Below are 22,889 nucleotides of genomic sequence, written 5' to 3'. Positions count from 1 at the left end.
ACAAAGAAAAAAAAAAAGAATGCATTCCTATGTACAAAGTGTTCAAGATCTCTGCCATATTGGATCAGGGAAAGGGGAGACAGAGACAGGTTAACAGATACACACATAATCACAAATTATGGTAAAAGCTGTGTTAAATTTAGTAGCCAATGTTTTTGGGTTTTGTTCTTGATTTTGTTTTATATCTAAAATTTCTTTGAAGCTATGCAATAGAGAAAATAATACATTTATTTCTAGATAAATGGTTTTAGGATCACTTTGTTGAAGTGAAATATTTTCTTAAAATATAAATTTCCCATTTGCAACATTCTTCATAGGAAGCATGCAGCACTGTGTCAGAACTGGTTTAATGATCTTGCTTACAAAGTAAATAAAACATAATGGTGTCTCTATAGAATTTAAGTGTTGTGATGCATCTGTCTAGAAGCCTGTTAAAATACATATTGTCCTGACATTTCAATAAGAAGTAAGCTGACTTGGGTGTCTAGCACAAAAAAATCAATTGCTTTATTATTTTATTTTTATCACTTGCAGATGGGTCAAATTATTATCAAAACTTTATTATCATTGATAATACACTAATGCAGTAGGTTGACATAACAATTGACTAGTTGAATGTTGCAGTATATGATTAACCCAAAGTAATGTTATACATTTTCCCTGATTCCATGTAGCCTTTCAGAGGTAAGAGGATTTAAGTAAACCTTTTGTCCCATTGTTCTCAGAGATTAGATGTTATGGAAAAGACTAAAAAGATGAAATGATTTGATAACCCTTTCAAAAGAAGGCTATTATACCTTTACTGCAATATATGTCATAAACCAGAAGAATTGTAAATTTTTAGGCATGCATCTAGTTTATAATTCCAAAAGCCAAATGTATATACTTAAATATATGCAAGTAATGATTTACATGCATACTTGCAAGTTACAAGAAATTTTTTAAAAATGTTAAGAACTGGGAAATTGTGAAGTTTCTTTGAATTTCTTTGAAAATCAGATTTAAAAAAAACTCCTTATGATGTTTTAGAGATATTACTTCTTGAAAGGAAGAATCTGCAATAAATGCAAATGACAGAGCTTTCTAGGTTCTAATCCTGTGCTCCCATTAAAAATAACTTTTGGGTGGGCATGACATGAACTATTCTGTCTTACAAATACTGTAGAATATTTAACGATCTTCAATTGTATTCTGGAAAATAGACTTGCGTTCTCTTTTTCTTTCTTTCTAACCCTACCCCTACCCCCCACTCCCCCCCAGCTCTTTCTTGTACTTTTTTTTTCTCTTTCTGGTACTTTGCCAGAGCTGTCTGTTTCTTTCTTGGAGTCCAGTAATTGAAGGTACTTTTTTGGAAGATGGTTTCAATTATCTAAAGCCAGTGGAATGTTTAACTGCCCCTTGCTATTGGTGAACTTGTTTACATTGGGATTTTAGATGAATTCAGATTACAAGCAACCAGATGTTATCTGCTATGGTAGTTTTTTTTCTATTTTTTTTTTTTTTTTTTAAGACAAAAACAACAAAAATTGTATGAGGGAGAGGACTTTACTACTATATTTAGGTCAATGAACCTCAAACTTTATAGAAGTATGACCCTTTGGGTAAACTTTTAATGACAACCAGTTGAATATTCAACTATGAGACTATATGGCTTGTGTGCAATAAACAAGATTTAATTTCCACATGTCTTTATGTGATACTGATCAGAAAATTCTGTCTCACAAAAACATTTTGTCACCTATGTAGTTGGAGATAGTAAAATTATAAATTAAAATTAATTCATGTTCATATTATGCTTAAACTTCACAGATTTACTGTCATGCCACTCAGGATAATAGAAAATAAATGTTGTGATATTTAATAAGAAAAAAATCTGAAGCAGTATAAGTCACCTGTAAAACAACAACTAAATGTTCTAGACTGTAGACAATAGAAGACTTATTTCCTTAACTGACAGCTTAAATGAAGGCTTTGTAAGATATATATTTTTTGTACAGGTTGAACTTTAAAATCTAAAAGAAAAGCTGAATACACAAATTTTAACTCAGAAAACAGATAAATTAAGGTGGAATTAATCTTTATGAAAGAATTATTTGCTTTTTCAAGGGATCCAGAATTCACTTAGGAAGGTTTTTTTTTTTTTTTTTTTTTAAGTTGGCTTTCAAGGTGATTAAAATATGAGTTAGCCTTCAAAGTTTAATTGCATCTAAATCTTCAAAAAAGAAAATATCCTTGTTGAATCTTCAAGTAGACATCAGGTATGATGTCTTCACTATAGGTAGTGAGAGGCCATCCAAGAGTTGTATTAGGAATTAAATAAGAGGATACATACACATATACACATATAAATACATGCATGCACGTATATGTATACATACATAGAATATAGATGTATATATGCATATATACGTGTAATTTTTTAAATAACACTTAGTATATCTACTAAATATTGTTGATACTCAATTGAATGAATAAAAGAACAAAAGAAAGTTCCAGGATTTTCACAAATAGAAGGAATGCCTGACGGGAGTTGTCACCTTTGAGGGTTGTAACTACTGTCAAAATCATGGTCAGGGAAGAGTTAGGGGAGGAAAAACATTCTTCATCTCTCTTCCCACCGCCTGTTTTACTAGGACCTCTTGTTACATTCACCTAATTGGAAGCCAGATAGATGGCAAGGGTGCCAGCTGAAACAGTAGGTAGGGGGTCAACTTCCTACTTCCTTCCAGGCAAAAACAGGGCAGAGAAGTATGGGAATAGATATGGAGGAACAGAGAAGGAAAAGCCCAGTTGTATCTCCCATGGGTCTACCCAGGGTAGTTCTCATAATTTGAACCTAGTGGAAAAATGCTATTGACAGTTATTTTACCTATGTAGATTATAATCTTTCTAGGCAATGAATCTAATTAGTAATCCAAACACTGTTTCTCTTTGATTCAGACTTTTTTTTTTCAAATGAGAATTCTCTGATTATGAACCAAATACTTAATGAATCTTAAAATTGCATAACAATATTTATTTTTCAATATATACTGTGTATGGCCCTTTAATAGTCAGCTATACACACAAAACACACTTGACAAATCAATATTAAGTTGTAAAATAATTTGAGAGATTAAAAAATGAAACATCAGCTATCATTTTTGTTTGGATTTTACCCATCCTACAGATTCATATTTACAAATAAAAAATGAGACTAATTATTTGCTAAGTTATAAGAGGAATTAAAGTTTTTTAAAGACAATTTTATGGAAAAGAAGTTAGACAGAAAATAGATTAATTGAAAAAAGTATCAAATAGGCATGTAAAGCTTATTAAATCTCAAAGGTTTAAATTCATATATATGTAATACTTCAAAAACTCATAGAGAATGTATTCTCTGATAGTGGATTTAAGCTAGATATTAATAACAAAATGTTAAATTAAAAAATATCTAAATATTTAGCAACAAGAAATGACCTAAATAATCATGGAGTTAAAATATCACAGTGGACATTAGAAAAAATATTTTGAAATGATCATGAAAACATATATGTACAACTTTATGCTAATATATTTGAATATTTTTTTAAGTTCACAAATTCCTTTGGCTTAAAATATTGACTTAAAATTTTTAAAAGAAATTTAAACTATCATCTAAAGCTTTCCCACAAAGAAGACATCTAGGTATCTTGATTATACTAGATATCTTTACTTAAACACTGTTGTTGGGGTTGTAAATTGGTATAGACATTATAGAAACAGTATAGAGTTCCTCAGAAAACTAAAGGTAATACTACCATATGATCTAGCAATTCCACTTCTGGGTGCATATCCAAAGAAAGTAGAATCAGTGTTTTGAAGAAATATTTTCACTCCCATGTTCATTGTAGCATTATTACAATAGCTGAGATATGGAAAGTATCTATCAATGGATGAATGGATAAAGAAATTGTGATCTGTATCTATAGCTATCTATGTATCCATCATCTATCTTTCTATAATGGAATCTTATTCAGCTGTAAAAATGAGGAAATCATGCCATTTTTGACAATATGGTTGAATCTGGAAAAAATTATGCTAGGTGAAATAAACCAGACAGAAATAAATACTATGTGATCTCATATTTGAAACCTAAACAAGTCAAACTCATAGACACAGAGAATAGAATAGTGGTTGCCAAGGAATGGGGGTGGGGTAAATGGGGGGATGTTGGTCAAAGGGTACAAGTTTGTAAATTCTGGGGATATAATATATAGCATGGCGACTGTGATAAGAGGTATTATACTGTATACCTGGAGTTTGCTGAGAATGAATCTTTTTAAGAATATTTTATTTTAAATATTATTTATTTGAGAGAGAGAGAGAGAGAGAGAGAGAGAGAACAGGAGCAGTAAGGAGGGGTAGAGAGAGAGGGAGAAGCAGACTATACACTGAGCAAGGAGCCTGAGGCAGGGCTCAATCCCAGGACTTCAAAATCATGACCTGAGCAGAAGGTAGATGTTTAACCAATTGAGCTAACCAAGGTGTCCTAGTGAGAATGAATCTTAAGTGTTCTTAACTATGTTAGATGATAGACATGTTAATTAACTTGATTGTAGTTATCATTTCACAGCTTGTAAGTATATAAAATCATCATGTTATATACCTTTAATACAATTTTTATTTGTCAAAAAACAAAATAAAATTTAAAAATAGCTTAAAAATTAAGCCAGTTGGGGATCCCTGGGTGGTGTAGCAGTTTGGCGCCTGCCTTTAGCCCAGGGCGTGATTCTGGAGACCCGGGATCGAATCCCACGTCGGGCTCCCGGTGCATGGAGTCTGCTTCTCCCTCTGCCTGTGTCTCTGCCTGTGTGTGTGTGTGTGTGTGTGTGTGTGTGTGTGTGTGACTATCATAAATAAATAAAAATTAAAAAAAAATTAAGCCCATAAAAATTTAAAATACATATATATGTATATATGTTTTATATGTAGATATATATGTGTATATATGTTTTAAAGAAGAAAATATTATGCAATTTATAACTTCAGAAAATATCAAATTTGGGGGAATTATCAGATTCCTAGGAATTCAACAAAATGCATACAAGACCTCTACAAAGGGCACCTGGGTGACTCAGTAGTTGAGCATCTGCCTTTGGCTCAGGTTGTGATCCTGGGGATCAAGTCCTGCATCAGGCTCCCTGAAGAGGGAGACTACTTCTCCCTCTGCCTAGGTCTCTGCCTCTCTCTGTGTCTCTCATGAATAAATAAAAATCTTAAAAAAAAAAAAAAAAAGAGACCTCTACATACAAAATTCAAAACATTACTTAGAGAAATAAAGTAAGACATAAATTAATGGAAAGATATGCCATGTTCAGTAAATTAAAAGACAGATCCAAGGTGATCTTTAGCGCAGTAAATAAAAATTTTCAGCACCTAACTTTGGTGAATGTGTGTATATGTGGTGTGTGTGTGTGTGTGTGAGCGCGCGCGTGTGTGTGATGTAGCAAGATGAGTCTAAAAAAAAAATAAGGAAATTAAGAACCCAAAATTGCAAGAAAGTTTTGAAAGGAACAAACTTGGTGGACTTATATTCCCCACTATTAAGATCTCTTAAAAATGATTGGGAATAGGTATAAACAAGGGTTCTGGAATTTGGGTCATGTTCCATAGTTTGTTCTTGGGGGGTGGTACAGGACGTTGTTCCTTTTGTAGACATTCACCTAGCCATACAACTTAAGATTTGTCTACTTTGTTGTATGTGCATTACATTTGAATGAATACTTCCAAAGTCAATATAGCAGCATATTAAAATTTAATATAGATGGGCGGCAAATACACAGGTTATTCTCTATGTGTTTCTACATGCTTATAATACCTTAATAATTTCAAAAGAGATAATTCAAAAAAATAATTTTGATTTAGGCTGTACTTTAATTATAGATGTGTATAGGGCCAAACAATACCAAACTTTGCCTTCACTGTACTATACCACGATTTTCCCTTCATCAGGCCCTAGCAAAAACTATTGCAGAGTGAGAAGATATGAAAAGTCTGGTAAATGCTGTAGATTACGATATCTTGTACATCTATGATCTGGGGAATAATGGCAGGATTCTGGACACACAGAGTTAGATTGATAGCCAGTAAAATGTCTCAACAGCTATAGAAAATGGGTGTTTGGGAAAGAGAGAAACCCAGAACACTCTGAGTACTACAGCTGTCAGTGAGTAAATGTTCATTTGATAAACTACCAGATCACCTCTAAAAGTGCTTTTGTCTGAGGGCAGTTCACTCAACACTCAATTACTCAGGGACTCTGTATCTGGGTCTTCAATTTTTCGCCTTCATTTTAAGAGCCACTATCTGAGGGATAAGAGAAGAAAGTAGTGCAGCACTCTGCTTCTTCTTATTTGTTGTCTGCTCTGTTGGCTAGAGTGGACATTTGTCCATGTTCCTTCTTAAATGTTTAGGGACAAATGGTCAAATCCAGAGTCAAACTCTCCATGTTTAATTACATTTTAATATTTACTTAAAATACACTATTATTGTTATTAATTTCTCATTGGCTTGTAGTTCAATGCAACATGCTTTGTCTATGTTCAGTTTGACTAAATTAATTTGAAAACAAAAGTCTGAGAACTGAAAACTTGAGTTTTTCTAGTGGGATTTATTTTTTGAGGAGTGACGTCTAGGACATATTATCTTATTGGTTGGTTTTCATATCATTATCATCAATGATCATTATCAACCAATATTTACTCATTTTCTGGTGCATACACAAAATGGGAAAAGAAAAATATGTCTAGGTTTAATGTGGGTACAAACTCGAAGGCCTAAAAGGACCACGGACATAATCTAAAAGAGCAAAGTGGTCCTGGGGTAAGACAAACAAGAAAGGGTGTGCCATTATAAATGGAGCCTGATAATTTGCCTCAATGTCCTGAAGACCATGAGGTGTGGTCTTAAACTGGCATTTTCTGAACATGACTGGCTCTACTCAGTTCCAACTGATATAGTATTGCAGGAATTTGGGTACTCTATTGCTATGAAATCTTGATTTTTCAAAAGAAACTTAAAATATCTCTCTCTCAAACAAACAAACATGAAATCTTCCAATTTCAAAACCAATCCAGTTAGAAAATAACAAGCACTATTGCAATCACCATGCACCAAACAGAATACTTTCTAAGGGCTATTTATGGTGTGGACCTGTGAACCTCAGCCTTCCAACATAGGGGAAATAGGACACACAGTTTATATAAAAGGGTATGAAACAATACTAAATACAAAATGCATTCATGTATTTCTTCACTAATAAAATAGTATTTACTAGGTGCCATCTAGGCCTCATACCCCATGTGGGTTCCTAGGGTTACTAAGCTGAACAAACATGTTTCCTTTTGCCAAGCAGCCTCTGGTCTGGGAAAAAACAAACAAACAAACAAACAAATCACTAGATTAGTTATTAAACAACTCTAATAGTAATAGGAATAATTGGTGTAGTTGAATTTCAGAGAATGGAGGCTTTGCTGACATTTTTCTTATGGCCACAGGAAATAATTGAGAAATAATGAGTCCCCCTCCTCTTTTTGTTATCCTTATCTACCTGGGCTTCACTTTAACCAAGTCACAAGAAGTAAAAACAAGTCATAAAACTATCTCACAGTCAACTTCTAAAGGAAGTACTGTCATGGAAGTGTGAGAATGATGGGGAATTTCTCATTAACTAGTAGTTTCAACATCCTTTTTAAACATATCTTTAATTACACTAATGAAGCAGTTAGTCTTCTTAAATGAATATACTATCAACTAGTTAGCTAGCTCTTTACATACAAACACACACACATCCACATATTATTTTATTTCTTTTGTCACTGAAGGCAATCTTACTTTAGCTTCAGATTAAATAACAGCGACAGCCACTTGTTTTTCCACCTCCAAACTATGGTGCAGCCACAAGGAAGGCACATAAGTGAATAAACTGTCATTGATTCTAGAGCCCTTTGGTTGTGATAAATGGAAACTGTATTCTCTGGGATTTCTGAATGGATTTTTATTCAAACTACTTACTGTTAAATGTGTTTTATTCACCAACAGAGGCAGTAAAGGTCCCAGTGTTCCATTTCCCTGAATAACCTCATAAGCACTCACTCTGGGATATGCAACTTTGTAGACTTGGGAGAAGAAATGCTTAATTCCTACATTCTCTTCAGAACTTCCCTTTAGGCGGTGTCCCCCCAAAGTTATAGAATTGTGAAGAGTACAGAGGAAGTTAGGATCACTATTTGAAAGTTATTTTGTCTTTCTGGATGGAAGAACAATGTATTCATTTGTGATAAAAATCTAGATATGAATGATGTAATGAAGTATCGGTTTAACTAATGAGATGGGAAGCTCCAAAGACCTCCTGGCTGTTTTGCTAAATAAAATAACCACCTTCAAACATAAAAACAATTGTGGAAAAAGCTTCTGCCAAAGGTAAACCCCTCAGTATCTTATGGCAGATGTTATTGACAGAGTAGAAGAGACAGGAATTTCCTATAACTGTGGTTGGCTCTAAGGAATACAATTTCCAGCATGTCTTTCATCATTGTAATAATATGGTAATGATTAAATTCACCTGCAGAAGCCCAAGGCGTCTGTTTGTTTCATGGGAACTTCCAAATGTCTTGTGTACAGACTTGCTCAAGTGGGAGTTTGTGAGTGTAAGAACAGCAAACTCCACCTTATCTCACATGGCAAAGGAATGGTATGTTCTACTTAATTGAATATTCTTGTTGTTGGAGAGCTCTGGTGCATACCATACATTTTAATTCTCTAAGAGTGAATTTTAGTTAATGTGAAAGTGACACTCACATGCCTTACATCTGGCTTTGATGCGATAGTGGAAGTCTGTCTCCTTTAGCCCCTGGTTCGTCTATCTTTAAGTACTTTCCCAGCTTTGGCTAGAATTTAGCCCCACCTATGGTAGCTCTTGTATTATGGAACCATCCTAGCCCCCAGACATCCCCACAATTTGTGCTCTGCTCAGTCCAGCCACCCTATCAATCAAACTTCTATTCCGTAAGGGCTGTTTTGATAACTGGCTAGTTCCTTGTTCAACCAATTTGAGCTACAGTGTTTTGGTTGATAATTGTGTAATCTGTTGATACAGATTCCCTGAATAATATTTGACTCAAAGAGCTTGATTAGAATAAATAATTTGGCCTCATACAATTACTACAATCTTTTGCAATACAGAGACCTTATATATCATCTCTAGCCTAAATTCATTATTTCCATAAACATAATAGTTATATTCATTCAGTGCCTATGGTTATTCTGGGTGCTGTACTAGGTGTTTTATAAAAAAATATTTTCAATCTTTAAGAAAGACACACAAATAAAACAAAAGAACTGTAAGATTGGTTCAGGAAAAGTTTGGGAAATTATCATCACCTAACAGAGTCAACAGAATAAACATGCCTTCTATTATCTCTGTAAAATGTTTTTGCTATGTTCATGGCATGTTGATCTTGCACTGGCTGGCTACTCTTTAGAAAGGCTGAGTGCTTTGCTCCTATAAACTGCAATGTTCAATTATTAAGAGTCAGTTTTCCCTCAAACCTGTTTATCCCAATTGGTTTAGTGTTAGGCAAACAAAGAGAGTTGTTGTCTCTATGAAAATAAATCTAAGATGTAAGATGCTGCAAAACTTTGATGAAAGCCAGTTGCTTTCAAAAAATGTTGTCAAAGTAAATATGGATAAGACCCTTTTAGAAGATTAGGGGAAATTATAAGAAACTAGGAAAATTTTTACTCAGATTGCCTTGTCATACATTATACTCTGGTTCAACTTTAGAGTCTAGAAATAATAGTACATCATAAGTGAGGTTAGTGCAAGAAGGACAACTTGGAATTTCAGCTAGTAGACACTGCTACATTAGTCAAGATTCAGTGGCAAACAGAACTGGAAACATAATCTATCTATCTATCATCTATCTATCTATCTATCTATCTATCTATCTATCTATCTATCTATCGATCTATCTATTATCTATCTATCATCTATCTATCTATCATCTATCTATCTATCTATCTATCTATCTATCTATCTATCTATCATCTATATCATCTATCATCTATCTATCATCTATTTTTTTTCTTATAGGTATGCATACCTGCTCTCTGACATCCAGGGGAAACATTTCATCTGAACTTCCACTCAGTCCTGAATTTATCCCTTGTCTTATTTCACTAATTAGTGAGGGATATCACTTAAATGAGATCCTCTAATTGTTATATACGGGACAGAAAGCATCTTCCACATGAAGTTACGAGTAATCCATTTGATATGTGAGTGTGAAGATGAATTGGGCAGTTGGGGAGCAGGAGCTGTGAAGAGGCTAAAGGTCTTAGACTCAGAACCCAAAATGAGACCCTAACTCTGGCAGGGATGGAGCTCCAAGATGTAAGGGAGAAAATGCTGGATCAACCATGCAGATGTGTGAGAATATGAATGAAAATGAAGAAGTAGGATGATGAATAAAGAGAAATGGGACATGGAAATATTGGCTACTGAACTCTCAGAATATGAGTGAACAGGGACCCTTGGGTGGCTCAGTGGTTGAGTGTCTGCCTTCGGCGCAAGGCATGATCCCGGGGTCCCAGGATCTAGTCTCACCTCAGGGTCCCCACAGGGAGTCTGCTTCTCCCTCTGCCTGTGTCTCTGCCTCTCTCTGTGTGTCTCCCATGAATAAATAAATAAAATCATAAAAAAAGAATATGAATGAACGGTTAAAAAGGGTTCTAGTTTGAGGAAAATGAATGGGTTCTCATACTAATAGAAATATTAGTCAAAGTCAAAGTCAAATATTAGTCACGGTGAACAGACAGAAAAACAAAGGAGGGTTGAAATATTTAGTGTGAAAAATATTCAGGAAGGTGTGTTGTGGAGACTCACATAATAGCAAATAAACTATGCAATTTTTGTTGAAATCTCATATCAAAAAAGACTTCTTTCAGATAGTGATATTTCAGCTATTTTAAGTGAAAGAGCATGTTAGGCAATAAGGTGCTTATGACATAGCAAAAGGGAGCAGGGAGATGGGCCTCTCTCCTGAGCCTCCAGGAATGACCCTGAACAATTATGTGGGAACCGGCTTACCGGGGAGCTGCCACCTCCTCCACATGCTCAAGACAGTAGAGAATCTGGAGGCTTCTGCCTCCGTGACCACCGCAACTGCCTTTCCATGCTCCCAAAGCAAGCAGCTCTTCTCGGAGTGATACTTCACGGAACCTCTGTAAATCTGAAAGGAGTCTTGCCTGTCAAAAACAGCCAAAGAGCTCCCTTCCTCCATTCTCCTTCCCAAAACACGTACAGGCAAATCCAATGGGAGAAACCCAATTTGCATTCAGAATCCTAGCTCCATGGAAGTCTAGAAACTGAGGGTTTTTGCTGTCTGCCTCCACAGTACAGGAAATTCACTAAAAGCACAGGAGTGTCAAGCTGCCTATCAGATTCATGTATAGTGAATAGTTTGTCTCTGTGAAAAGATTCGCAAATTAAGGTGCTATTCTGTATTTAGTTGAAATAAAATGTTTGTTTTCTAACATATTTCACCCACTGATTTTAAGACTCCTTAGAGTTTCATAGAAATTTAAAATAATGTGACAGTGTTCTTTTTAAAGTATATCTTAGAAGCCACGAAATATATATAGCATGAAAGAAATATAGCATGAATTGCTTTTTGATCTCCACTTTAACTTTGTCCATTAACCAGCAAAATTCTTGTCACACTTTTGTAGAATAAGAGAAGTTGTAATGCTTTATTTTCTCCCATTTTTCAGATGAGTTAAAATTGAAACTTTACGAGGCTGTGACTAATGCCTCTAAATGATAAAAACCTCAACTCTCTTAGCTAAAACTCATTATTTGCCCTGCCATTGTGTTGTTCTTTCACTTCCTTTTGACAGTGTCATTAACTAATAAGTTTTTGTAAACGAGGTTTTTCTTAACTTGGGCAAGTTAGAAAAAGCTGTGTTTTAAAATCAGTCACTTGATGCCCAGACTAGCACATCTCCCACTTGTTCCCTTTAATCCAAAGAGGAAAGAACTGTGGGATTTGAGTTATGATAAAGGGGAATGTGGGTAAGTATTTCAGGGCAGCAATCAGCTAACCCCGCTGCAGAACAGAGTTCCCCTGCCCTGCTTCCTTCTTGACCTGAAGTGAATCCTATCACTGTACCTCGCATAGATATTGGTTTACCACACAATGAGCATTTACTAGACTGTCATGTGCCAGACACTGTGGCAAAACCGAAAAAAATCTCCCTGTCCTCATAGGGCTTCTGGTCTAGTAGGGTAGAGAAAACAAATTTCATGTTGGTGATAAATAGCATGAAAAAATGGTAAAGCCCAGATAAAGATAGCAGTTGTCACTAGATTGTTTGAAAGCAATCAGAATGTTAAGGATTGAAGACTTTCCCCAGCCACTAAAGTGAACAGGTCTGATGGAACTAAAATCCATTTGGTAAGTGTTGAAGGAGAGGGGAACCTAGTGAAGTATTTTAATTACTGTAAATTGCTATTAAATTATTTAATTTTTCCTTTCTATGAAGGGAGAACATCTCAGGAGTGTACATCCATTTCCTGGGGCTGTTATAACAAAGTTACACAAACTTCATGGCTTAGAACAACTGGATTTTGTCTCACAGTTCTGGAAGCCAGAAGTCCAGAACCAGGTGTCAGCAGAGCCATGTTCCTTCTGAAACACGTAGGGGAATCCTCCCTTGCCTCTTCCTAGCCTCTGGTGGTTTGCTGGCATTCTGTAGTGGTACCCCATTTTCGCATGGCATGTTCCCTATGTGTGGGTCTGTATCTCTGTTTCCATTTGTCCTTTTTTATAAGGACACCAACCATATTGGATTAGAATGAACCCCAGTGACCTGATTTTAACCACATTTGACAGCCCCTGTCTCCAATTTAGGTCACATTTTGTGATTTTGGGAGTTAGGACTTTGGAAACAATATTATAAACTTGGAGTTTCTCTGGTGATAAAGACAGATATGCAGACAACTATCTTATTAGGCAGAAATAAATAAATGCTAGTGGTTCTTTGGTGTTTAAAAAGAAAGACCGATTCTCTTTTTATAAAATGGGTGAGTCCACACAAACCAGAAGGATTCAAAGTTAGTAAAAGGTACTTCAGTGGGTGGAATAGCATGACTGGAGCTGGTTTATTTAGTACTTTTTAATTTAATGAACTAGTCTCATTACCATCTTACTAAGATAACTGTATCTTAGCCCACTCTCTTTAAAAGTATTTAAGCATCTTATGTCATGGTTGGATGGATTTTTTTCCCCTTCTTTTCTCCTATTCTGTTTGGTGGAGGTGTTGGAAAGCTTAAAAATCTGACTGCCAGAAAGTGCAGTCGTAATGTGGCTGTCTCTACTCATGCAAACAGGAGAACCCATGGGGTTGAGCAGGCTAGTCTGTGATGGAACAGTGATTACATAGGAGGCATTGGGTCTCTTGCTGCAAATGTAGGTTGTACAGCTCCAGCATAAGAGAAGGCACCTTGTCTCAGGAAAAAGCCAGCAGTGGTACCGAGCTTCCCTGTATCCTGGCCCATTAATTATGGGTGCCACAGGGGACAGCCTAGGTCAGGCTGATCTTGGGTCTCCAGACACTCCATCAAGACAGCAAGTTTAAAAATATGCCCCTTAATTTGATCCTTCCCTGAAGAAGCCTGAAACATATAGGATTCTTGGCAAAATCTGTCATCATAACATTACAGAAGATTCATAAAACCTTCCTAAAGATTGCTATGGGATTCTAATGGTTCCTCAGGTGTCTTCTGGCCCCTCTGATCAACTTTTCACACTAATGAGGGAGGGAGAAGGAAAACCATCATCACCCCAGGTGTGTGTCTTCTCACACTTGCCATTCTGGATTCAGATGAGAGAGGTCTGAAAGCAGGAATTATTATTACCCCGAATTTCTAAGGGGAGAATTTTTTGTCCTTTCTAGCAAAAGTGTAGCATGACACTAAATATCCCTCTTGGGTTTTTATTATAATCAAGCCAATATTTTTTCCTGATTTTAAGAAATTTAAATATCTTGTGATGGAAGATAAACTAAACCCCCACCCACCTTTTTTTTCTTAATAATTTTTCCACTCTTTGAGCCACAGAGATCTCGTCCCACTCCCCCTATTTTTTTTTACACTGCATAATTGTTTCAGCTTAGTTATAGTGTTTCCTGAAAATTTATCTTCTGACTTCCAACAGAATTTTGATTTAGAAGCAAGTGGTATTATTCTCTCTTCTTTCCCCAATATATAAATTGTCTAGCCCTCGTGTTATTGGCAAGATTATGTTTCCTTTGTTGTTTTAACCTCAACTTTATAAAACTGGCTCACATGATGCTTTTACTCTAGGATCGGAGAGTTCAAACATTTATAAATCCAAAAACAACATGTTCCTGTGCAGAAATCCACCACACCATTGAGAAGCATGTCATAATGATAGCCAGAAATGGTAAGGGCAAAAGTAAAAAGAAGAAAAAAATGTTTTTGAAATGTGAGCTTTGTAAGACTTGTAAGACTAAATAAATAGCATTACTCATCTTCCTTACTTTAAGTAGAACCTTATTTAGAGAGTCAGCACCAGCCAGAAAGTGTAGGAGCACCATACCACCATTTAGATAGTTACACATTTACTCTAAGACCTTCCTTTATAAATTTTTTTTTATTTATTTATTTTATTTATTTATGATAGTCACAGAGAGAGAAAGAGAGAGAGGCAGAGACATAGGCAGAGGGAGAAGCAGGCTCCATGCACCGGGAGCCCGATGTGGGATTCGATCCCGGGTCTCCAGGATCGTGCCCTGGGCCAAAGACAGGCGCCAAACCACTGCGCCACCCAGGGATCCCAAGACCTTCCTTTAAATGTTTGCTCAGCCACCTTCATCTCTTCCCCTGTAGCAGAAGCACACAGTGGGAGAAAGCACCTAAATAATTTCTCATTATACTTTACTTGAACAATGAAATATAGTCCCAAGTTATCACAAACCTAATAGTCATGCCTAAAACAAATATACAAGGCAGGTCATTTAATTTTATGATTATAGGTAAATGCAGCCAGATGACAACAAATAACTTAAATAATGATTAGCATTCATTCTACTCATGTATACATAAGATTTGGGGACACAACATTCCTTCTATTTATGCTTTGAGTATTTCTTAAAATAACATTTGTTCCTATTAGTCCCTGAAATATCCAGAATATCCATTAATTTACTGATCTATATTTCTATTTTGATTTTTAAAATATTTTTGGCTTAATAACACAAGGAAAGCAAAAATAGAAATACTAGTAATAGGAAGCCTGGGTCGCCACAGTGAGTTAAGTGTCTGACTCTTGGTTTCTGCTCATGTCAATATCTCAGAGTTGTGAGATCTAGCCCTACATCAGGTTTCCTGCTCAGTAGGGGGTCTGCTCAAGATTCTTTCTCCCTCTTCCCCTCCCCCCGCTCACACACAGTCTCTCTCTCTTTCACATAAATAGATAGATGATAGATAGATAGATAGATAGATAGATAGATAGATAGATAGAATCTTTTTTAAAAAGAAATAATAGTAATAAATAAGCTAGGAAGCAAATTAGCCTAAGTTTGATTTTTTTTTTTTTTTTGAAGTAGGCTCCATGCCCAGCATGGAGGCCAACATGGGGCCCAAACTCATGATGACACTGCGATCAAGACCTGAGCTAAGATTAAGAGTCAGACTCTCAACCAGCTGAGCTACCCAGGTGCCCCTACAGTGTTGTTGTTGTTGTTGTTGTTTTAAATAGGCATCCGTGACTTTGTTGCTGTGTCTGAAAATGTTTTGCGTGTATCAGGAAATCCCAAAAAAGTTCATACCTAATTGCACAGTAAGTTGAAATACCTATTTTTAGGTTTGTTTCTCTTATGGGTTTGTTTCTCCTATTGGTTTCCTCCAAAGTCACTGAGTGAACCTGGCTTCAATTTACTTATATTTTGGAGTTTTATCCTCAACTGTGCTGTGGACCATCACAGCCACGTATAAAGATAGAAAAAAAGCAATGCTGTTGGATGCTAGTGACAACTGCTTCCTTGTGTGGCAGACAGATTCAAAATGGATTAATGTTCAAGTCAGGCCCTTTCACTTGTACTCTCTCATGAGGGTTGACAGAGCAATGAATGTGGCTTGTCCACAGACCTCCTGACTCCTCTGCCATCTTTGAGTTGACACCACTTTCTGATCTGAGACAGAGTGTCATTTGGGGTCAGTGGTTTTGCCATTTGTGATATCTTGCAATAGATTTCCTATGTGGTGGGAAGAGGAAAGGTAGAAGGATGGAGGAAGGGAAGGAGTGAGAGGGAGGGAGGAAGCAAGAGGGAGGGAGGGCAGATCCTTTTGTCTCAGTATAGAAGAATGAGTAAAAGTTGAGGGAAAGGGAGGGAAGGAGGGAGAGGGAGAGGGAGAGAGAGAGAGAGAATATCCTTTATTAAATATCAACTGTGACTTTTTAATTGATATTTTTAGAACCATAGTATATTTTCCATATCAACAGGTAAACTTTTCTTCTATCATCTAATCAATGTGTATATATGCTCACACCTGTGAGGTCAATGAACACAGGGCTCTATGTTTCCCCACATTCTTCTTGCTATATTTTCCTGGCCCTGGTCTCATCAGAGCACTTTGGAAAGGTGTGGCTGTAAACTTTGAGGAGGGCACAGACACTGGTATTTACTGAATCAGCATTTAAGCCATCAATTCTCTTAGGACTTAGTCCTTCATGGAAGAAGCTTTCTCTGTAGTAACATCTCCTGGAATTTCCTGCAGAAATCCATCTCTGCCACTGTCATCCATGTGGTCTGTGTGAATGGATCGTCCTCAGCTGCAGGGGAAGCCATAATGTGTTTAAGCATATTATTACTTCCCATTCCCTTGGGTATAGTGTTTGGTCTAGTGTTGGTCATGTGGTTTTAACAAGGGAACCTCAGGACTTTTTGTGACCTTGTCAGACTCTGGTCTCTACCTCTGGTTATGAATGAAGAAGCACAGAGCCTTTATACTGTTGGAAGGCATATTATGAGCCAAAGGGGACCGATAACAGCATGAAACATAAAGTATAAGGCAGAGAGAAGAGATGGAAAGAAGTAGAGCCTTTCCGTCATTTTATCCTCAGCCCATTCTACCTCTATATATTCCAGTTATGTGAATAGTAAATTCCTCTTATTATTAGAGTCATTCCGAGTTGGATTTTTTCTTATTTGGTACCCATATGAACCCACAGATTCACAATGACTTGATAGAATTTCAAAATATTTTGTCATTAATTTTTTATTGGGAGATGGGAAATAAACGAGGAAAATGCCAACCATGGCAAACCATCAAGAACAGTGAAAGTTTGGCAACAATGATGGCAACAATAATAATAAAAAGGTAAGACCACAGAAGTCCTGTGTCAAGTCATTTAGACTCTTTCTCTAAACTGAAGAACAGGAGTCCAAACTCATGGCTGTTTGTTTAAAGAGTGTCTGTGAGTAAATGAACATCCAGACCCCAGGCTACAGTAAACAGCTCATTTAAGCAAATTGCCTTGGATGAAGAAAACACCCCTGCCGTAATTGGGGGGGGGGGCAAGCATGAAAATAATAAGGTGCTTGGGAAACCCCAGAGTCTCTATGAATACCTTAGCAGTTCAAATAGCATTTGGATCTGGTAGGAAAGAGCAAACCTTTTTAATTTCATACAGCTGGTGCTGCAGTCGCTTTACCCCGTTGAGTTTTCTTTTCCCATCTGAATAGGAAAGCAGAGTTCGCTCTGTCATATTGAGCCAGTCACTAATGGGCCCTGCCAGGCGTGGAAAAGATAAAAGCCACCACCTGCCTTGCCTCAGCTCCCCCTAGCCCATTCCCGGGCTCCAGTTGTCTGCACAGCTGCTGCAGCTGATCATTGTTCTACCTTAGAGCTGCCTTGGGAGCTCAGCCATCCCAGCCTCAGCAGCCTAAAAATTGCACTTCGAATGAAGCTCCTGGATGGGTCTGCTCTGCACCTTGGCCATGACCCCTTGTGAGTCTGTTGCCTGCAAGGCCCAGCGGCCACGGCTTACGTGCCTGCCGTATACTTGGGCCTAGGAGGAGCACACATGGCACTCTAGGTAGGCTGGAGAGTTTGAGCAAAAAAGAGAGAGGTATTTATATTGACATTTGGTGGGCATGCATTCCTTTTCTGGCTTCTCGATGTCCATTAACATTAACCTTAGTCTCAGAGTAAGGCCCCTTTTCCTACTGGCAATATAGTCACCCAGGCCTGACTAGTGAAAAAATCGCTTTCCCTTCTGATATCTGTGACTGTGTTGGAGATAGGCACAGACTTATGTTTGGTCAACAATAGCCCCTGAGGTTCATTCTGCAGAACTAGTTTTGGGAGTTGGTGCTCTCTTTGTTGCTAGATTCAAATCCTAGAGTATATGGAGGCTTAAAGTTGTTGGCATCTCTGTCAATATATCATGGCTGCAATAATACTGCATCATAATACATTGTCCCCAAATTCAGTGTATTAGAACAACGGGCATTTATTTCTCAATCATGGGCAACAGATTGGCTGTGACTTAGTTGGGCTAGTTGGATTGGACTCCGAACTCAGGATTCTAGGTTAGGTTCACATCTGCTCATCATGTGTCTCACCTGCCTTGGACAAGAAGCTACTACATGGCAGGCAGATGAATGACACACTCCTGAGGCAAGGCTTGTCATGCTGGCACTAGCCTCTGCTACTCTCATGTCCAGTAACATTCATAGCCAGAGCAAGCCACAAAGTCAAGGGAGCAGAAAGTACACTTCAAAAACCACAAAACCATGGCAAGGTATTTTATTGGATAGATTATTTTATTGTAGGCAGGAGTGAAAAAATTGAGACTAGTGATCTAGTCTGTCAGACTAACTAGTGCATGGAACATGACAAGAGTCAACACATGTGGTGAGAGGCAAGAACTGAGGGTTGGAGAGAGATGGAGGCCTATTGTTTGAGCTTTGAATCCAGCTGTAAATGAATAGATTTTACTCTTGGACCTTTTAGTCATGTAATTCCTTTTGGTTTAAACCTTTTCCAATTGGTTTTTTGTCACTTGCAAGCAAAAGAGACCTAACTTTTACAACCTTTATAGGTATTATCTTAGTCTTTCCAATAATCTAACAACAGTGTCAGTACTACAATTCACATTTTGCAAGTTAGGAATCCAAGCTAGAGAAAGATGGACTGAATTGTTCTGAACCCATCAGTCAGAAAGGATCAGAGCAGGAATTGGATCTCAGGTCACTCTAGCTGCAAAGTTGTCCTTCTGTCCTCATAGCCTCCATTTATGCAGATGTGTTTGGAGAGAATTGGCACAATTCTAGTTAGGAGAATCCATGGAGAAGAAAAGAGATAAAACAAAAGAGCAGTTGGGATGGAGAGAAGACATGAACAGACAGACATTTTTCCAAAGAAGACATACAGATGGCCAACAGACACATGAAAAAATGTTCAACGTTATTCGTCAACAGGAAAATGCAAATCAAAACTACACTGAGATATCACCTCATACATGTCAGAATGGCTAAAATAAAAAATATAAGAAACGAGTGTTGGTGAGGATTTATAATAAAAGAAACTCTCATGTGCAGTTGGTGGGAATGTAAATTGGTGCAGCCACTGTTGAAAACAGTATGGAAGTTCGTCAGAAAATTAACAATTGAACTACCATATGGCCCAGTAACTGCACTACTGGATAGTTACCCAAAGAATAAGGAAATGCTAATTAATTGGATAGGATATCTGCATCCTTATATTTATTGTAGCACTATTTACAATAGCTAAAGTATGGAAGCCAGCCCAAGTGTCCATGCAGAGATGAATGGATAAAGAAGATGTTGTGTGTATGTGTGTGTGTGTGTATATACACACAGATGGTTATCAGAGTGGAGAGATAGGTGAAATAGGGGAAGGGGATTAAGAGTACACTTATCATGATGAGCACTGAGTGATGTATCGAGTTGTTGAATTGTTATATTGCATGCCTGAAACTAATATAACATTGTATGTTAACTGTGCTGGAATTAAAATTTTTTAAAAAGAAAAGAGATGTAAACAAACTAAAAAATAGTACTAAAAAATAAAAGTGCAGTTTGAGACCAGTCTAACCTTGAGTGTTGGGTGTGATTCATACTGTGATGAGCAACTCACACCCCCCTTTAGGAAGAAAGGACTCACTCTCCCTGCTGCTGGGATTAGGCTGACAGATAATTTGTAGCTGTTAGTCTCCTTTTTGAACTGCCTCAGCCAAAGAGAACATCTTTCTCAAAAGTCCTAGCATCTTCCCAGGATAGCCCACATCTAATGACTTATTGAGGTAGGAGTATAAATACCTGAGCTTTAGACCTCAACGCAGGGTAGCTCTGACAGGTCAACCCATTTCTGGAGCTCCTGAGACTTCTCTTGATGTTCTTCTTGCCAGGTCCAGCTTCAGCCCCTCTCTTTCTGCAGACTTAGATCCCAAGAGCCCTTCCTGATAATGTCCCTGCGTGCTAGTCTGCTTTCAAGAGAACTCAACTTAGAACACCACACGTAAACAGTTTGTGTTTTTTCCTCATGGTAAAACTGAGTGATTGAAATGAAGAGCCGATCATTCTGAGCAGAGGGATGGATGGTAATAATCTGCAACATGACTTAAGAAGGTGATGCAAAATCACTCATTCCTCTGCAGTGTGGCTCAGAAACCAAGCAAAATTGAAGGGCTTGGCCATACTCCTCTCTTCTGAAGCCACACAACCTTCACTGTGCAGTTTGGCTACTCAACAGATTGCCCAGTTGTTTTGATATTTTGCAGGCATAACCTAATCTCACAGTTTTCTTGTGAACATCAAATACTTTTAAATGCTGCTTGCAAATAAAGTATCATCTAGTTCCTACTCCCCACCTTCCCATTGTCTGATGTGAAGCATCTTCTGCTGAAAGTTTATAGTAGTTACCTTTATAACTGCATAAATTAAAATTAAAATTAAAATATTATCATAAGTGTCATTTCCCTCCCATTTCAAATGTAGAGTACTGCAGGAATTCTCAAGAAATCAAAGTATTACCTTTAAAGCTCTGCTTTTATAAGCATAAGAAGGAAATTGCAGCACAATAGCATTTATCCAACTATCAAGATTTTTTTATAGTCTATAAAATATTTGCCAATATATTCCCCATGTGAAATCTACTATACGGAGCAATTAAAAACAAACATCATGTGCACTATATGTTGGAGATGCTTTTAATACCTGAAGCCAGAGCAAATGATCACCAGGGCTCAAAGTTAATAACAGATTGAAAGGATACCCTTAAAATTGTGGCAGTGGCTTTGTATTTTTTTTTTTTTGTGGCTTTGTATTAAATCTGTGGTTTGCATGCTTCTTTTTTACTGCTTCATTAAAATAATAATTAAACTCTAAACAGGCAAGCCTGCAATTAAACAATTGTGTGCGACTGTTAAGTATATGTGCGACAATTATGCATACATTCCATATTGTTCCTGAAGGATCATTTTATGTAAATGATTGCAATAATGTTCAACCAAAATCTAAGCTATCTTGGTACCTGGTATACAATCTGTTATAGATTTAGCAACCCTAAAGCCTGGATCTATCAGAAGATATAATTTAATGTATTTGACAAAATATATGAAGTTTATAAAGTCCATAAACAACTTTGAGTACATTTAGTTTTACACAAATCCAATATTCATTGTGCTCTATTGTAATAATTGTGTGTAATTTTTTCTCTTCAAGAAAAACACCAACTCCTATTTTTAAGTCCCATTATATAGTACCATATGGTATTTTGAGGTGCTCCTTGAATCTTTTTAGAATGAATAAAGATGTCCCAAAAGTCTTTGTGCAGTTTTAAGCTATAATAATTTCAGAAATACAAATGCTACAAATTATAAATCTATTATATGAATGTTTAATTATGCAGACTTCTTTTATATTCTTTTTGAAATTTTAGTATCTATTATTTATTTTTGTTTCACTCAATGTTTGGCTGCTTCAGAGGAACTGAAAACAAATTTTCTTTTGAAAGATTTTATTTATTTATTCATGAGAGACACAGAAAGAGGGAGAAATGCAGAGAGGTAGAGGGAGAAGCAGGCTCCATGCAGGGAGCCCGATGCACGACTCGATCCTGGGACTCCATGATTATGCCCCGAGCCGCAGGCAAACGCCAACCACCGAGCAACCCAGGCATCCCTGAAAACAAAAATTTAGTTATGAGTTCATTACTGAGGAGTCACAACATTCCATAAATGTTAAAGAAATTTATCAAACTGAAACTTCAAATTATACTTTTATAAGTTAGTATATTACACTCCTAAAGTGAATGCTTACAACTGACCAAGATTTGTTGTTATCTCAAAAATCTAGTTGTTAATTATCTTTCTCTGTGCTCAATTTTTAACAATTTTTTTGACAGAGCACACATTAGACAATTTTTCCCAGTTATTAATAATGTAAAATGTGATTTCCTTGCCTATGTTCCATGCGCTTTAATGGTGAAAGCTAATGTATTTAATGACAAATCTAATCCTCAGTGTTTGGAAGAAAGTAGGGTGGGTTATGATTGCCAAAGGTGGCATGACATAATTGTTTAGTTCTAGGTATCCTCAAGTTTTTAAAACAAAGATCCAAGAACTGATGTTGGTAAAATAGGTCAGCCCTCATTAAACCAGTTCTGTTCTATTGATAAACTTCTTGTTAGAAGTACAGCAGCAAGTAAAATAAAATGGTTATATGAAAATGTGTGCATTAGCAGCAGGATGGCTATTTTAGCATATAGCTCTCTTCTTGGGTGTCCTTGAATAGGCTGATACTGAGTGGAAGGGAGC

General features: G+C 36.8%; 1 protein-coding gene and 1 long non-coding RNA gene across 8 annotated transcripts in view; both read left to right on the top strand.

Moving 5' to 3' along the window:
- Window positions 1-22,889, top strand: part of MACROD2 (mono-ADP ribosylhydrolase 2) — a 1,929,479-nt gene that overhangs the window by 932,631 nt on the left and 973,959 nt on the right. The gene's annotated exons all lie outside the window — the stretch shown is intronic.
- Window positions 1-22,889, top strand: part of LOC112673571 (uncharacterized) — a 57,869-nt gene that overhangs the window by 21,644 nt on the left and 13,336 nt on the right. Inside the window, exons 4-6 of one of the 4 annotated variants that reach the window (XR_003144898.3) lie at window positions 14,387-14,486; window positions 15,804-15,884; window positions 20,481-21,410. This is a non-coding gene — a long non-coding RNA (uncharacterized LOC112673571). Of the gene's footprint in view, window positions 1-14,386; window positions 14,487-15,803; window positions 15,885-17,004; window positions 17,391-19,337; window positions 19,638-20,480; window positions 21,411-22,889 lie in introns of those variants that run through there. The other 3 variants (XR_003144897.3, XR_004808987.2, XR_003144899.3) reach the window with 3 other exon arrangements.

The sequence above is a fragment of the Canis lupus genome, chromosome 24 (assembly GCF_003254725.2).
Source record: "Canis lupus dingo isolate Sandy chromosome 24, ASM325472v2, whole genome shotgun sequence".
NCBI lineage: Eukaryota > Metazoa > Chordata > Mammalia > Carnivora > Canidae > Canis > Canis lupus.
The sequence above is the reverse complement of the archived record's forward strand: the minus strand, read 5'-3'. Positions and strand labels throughout refer to the sequence as shown.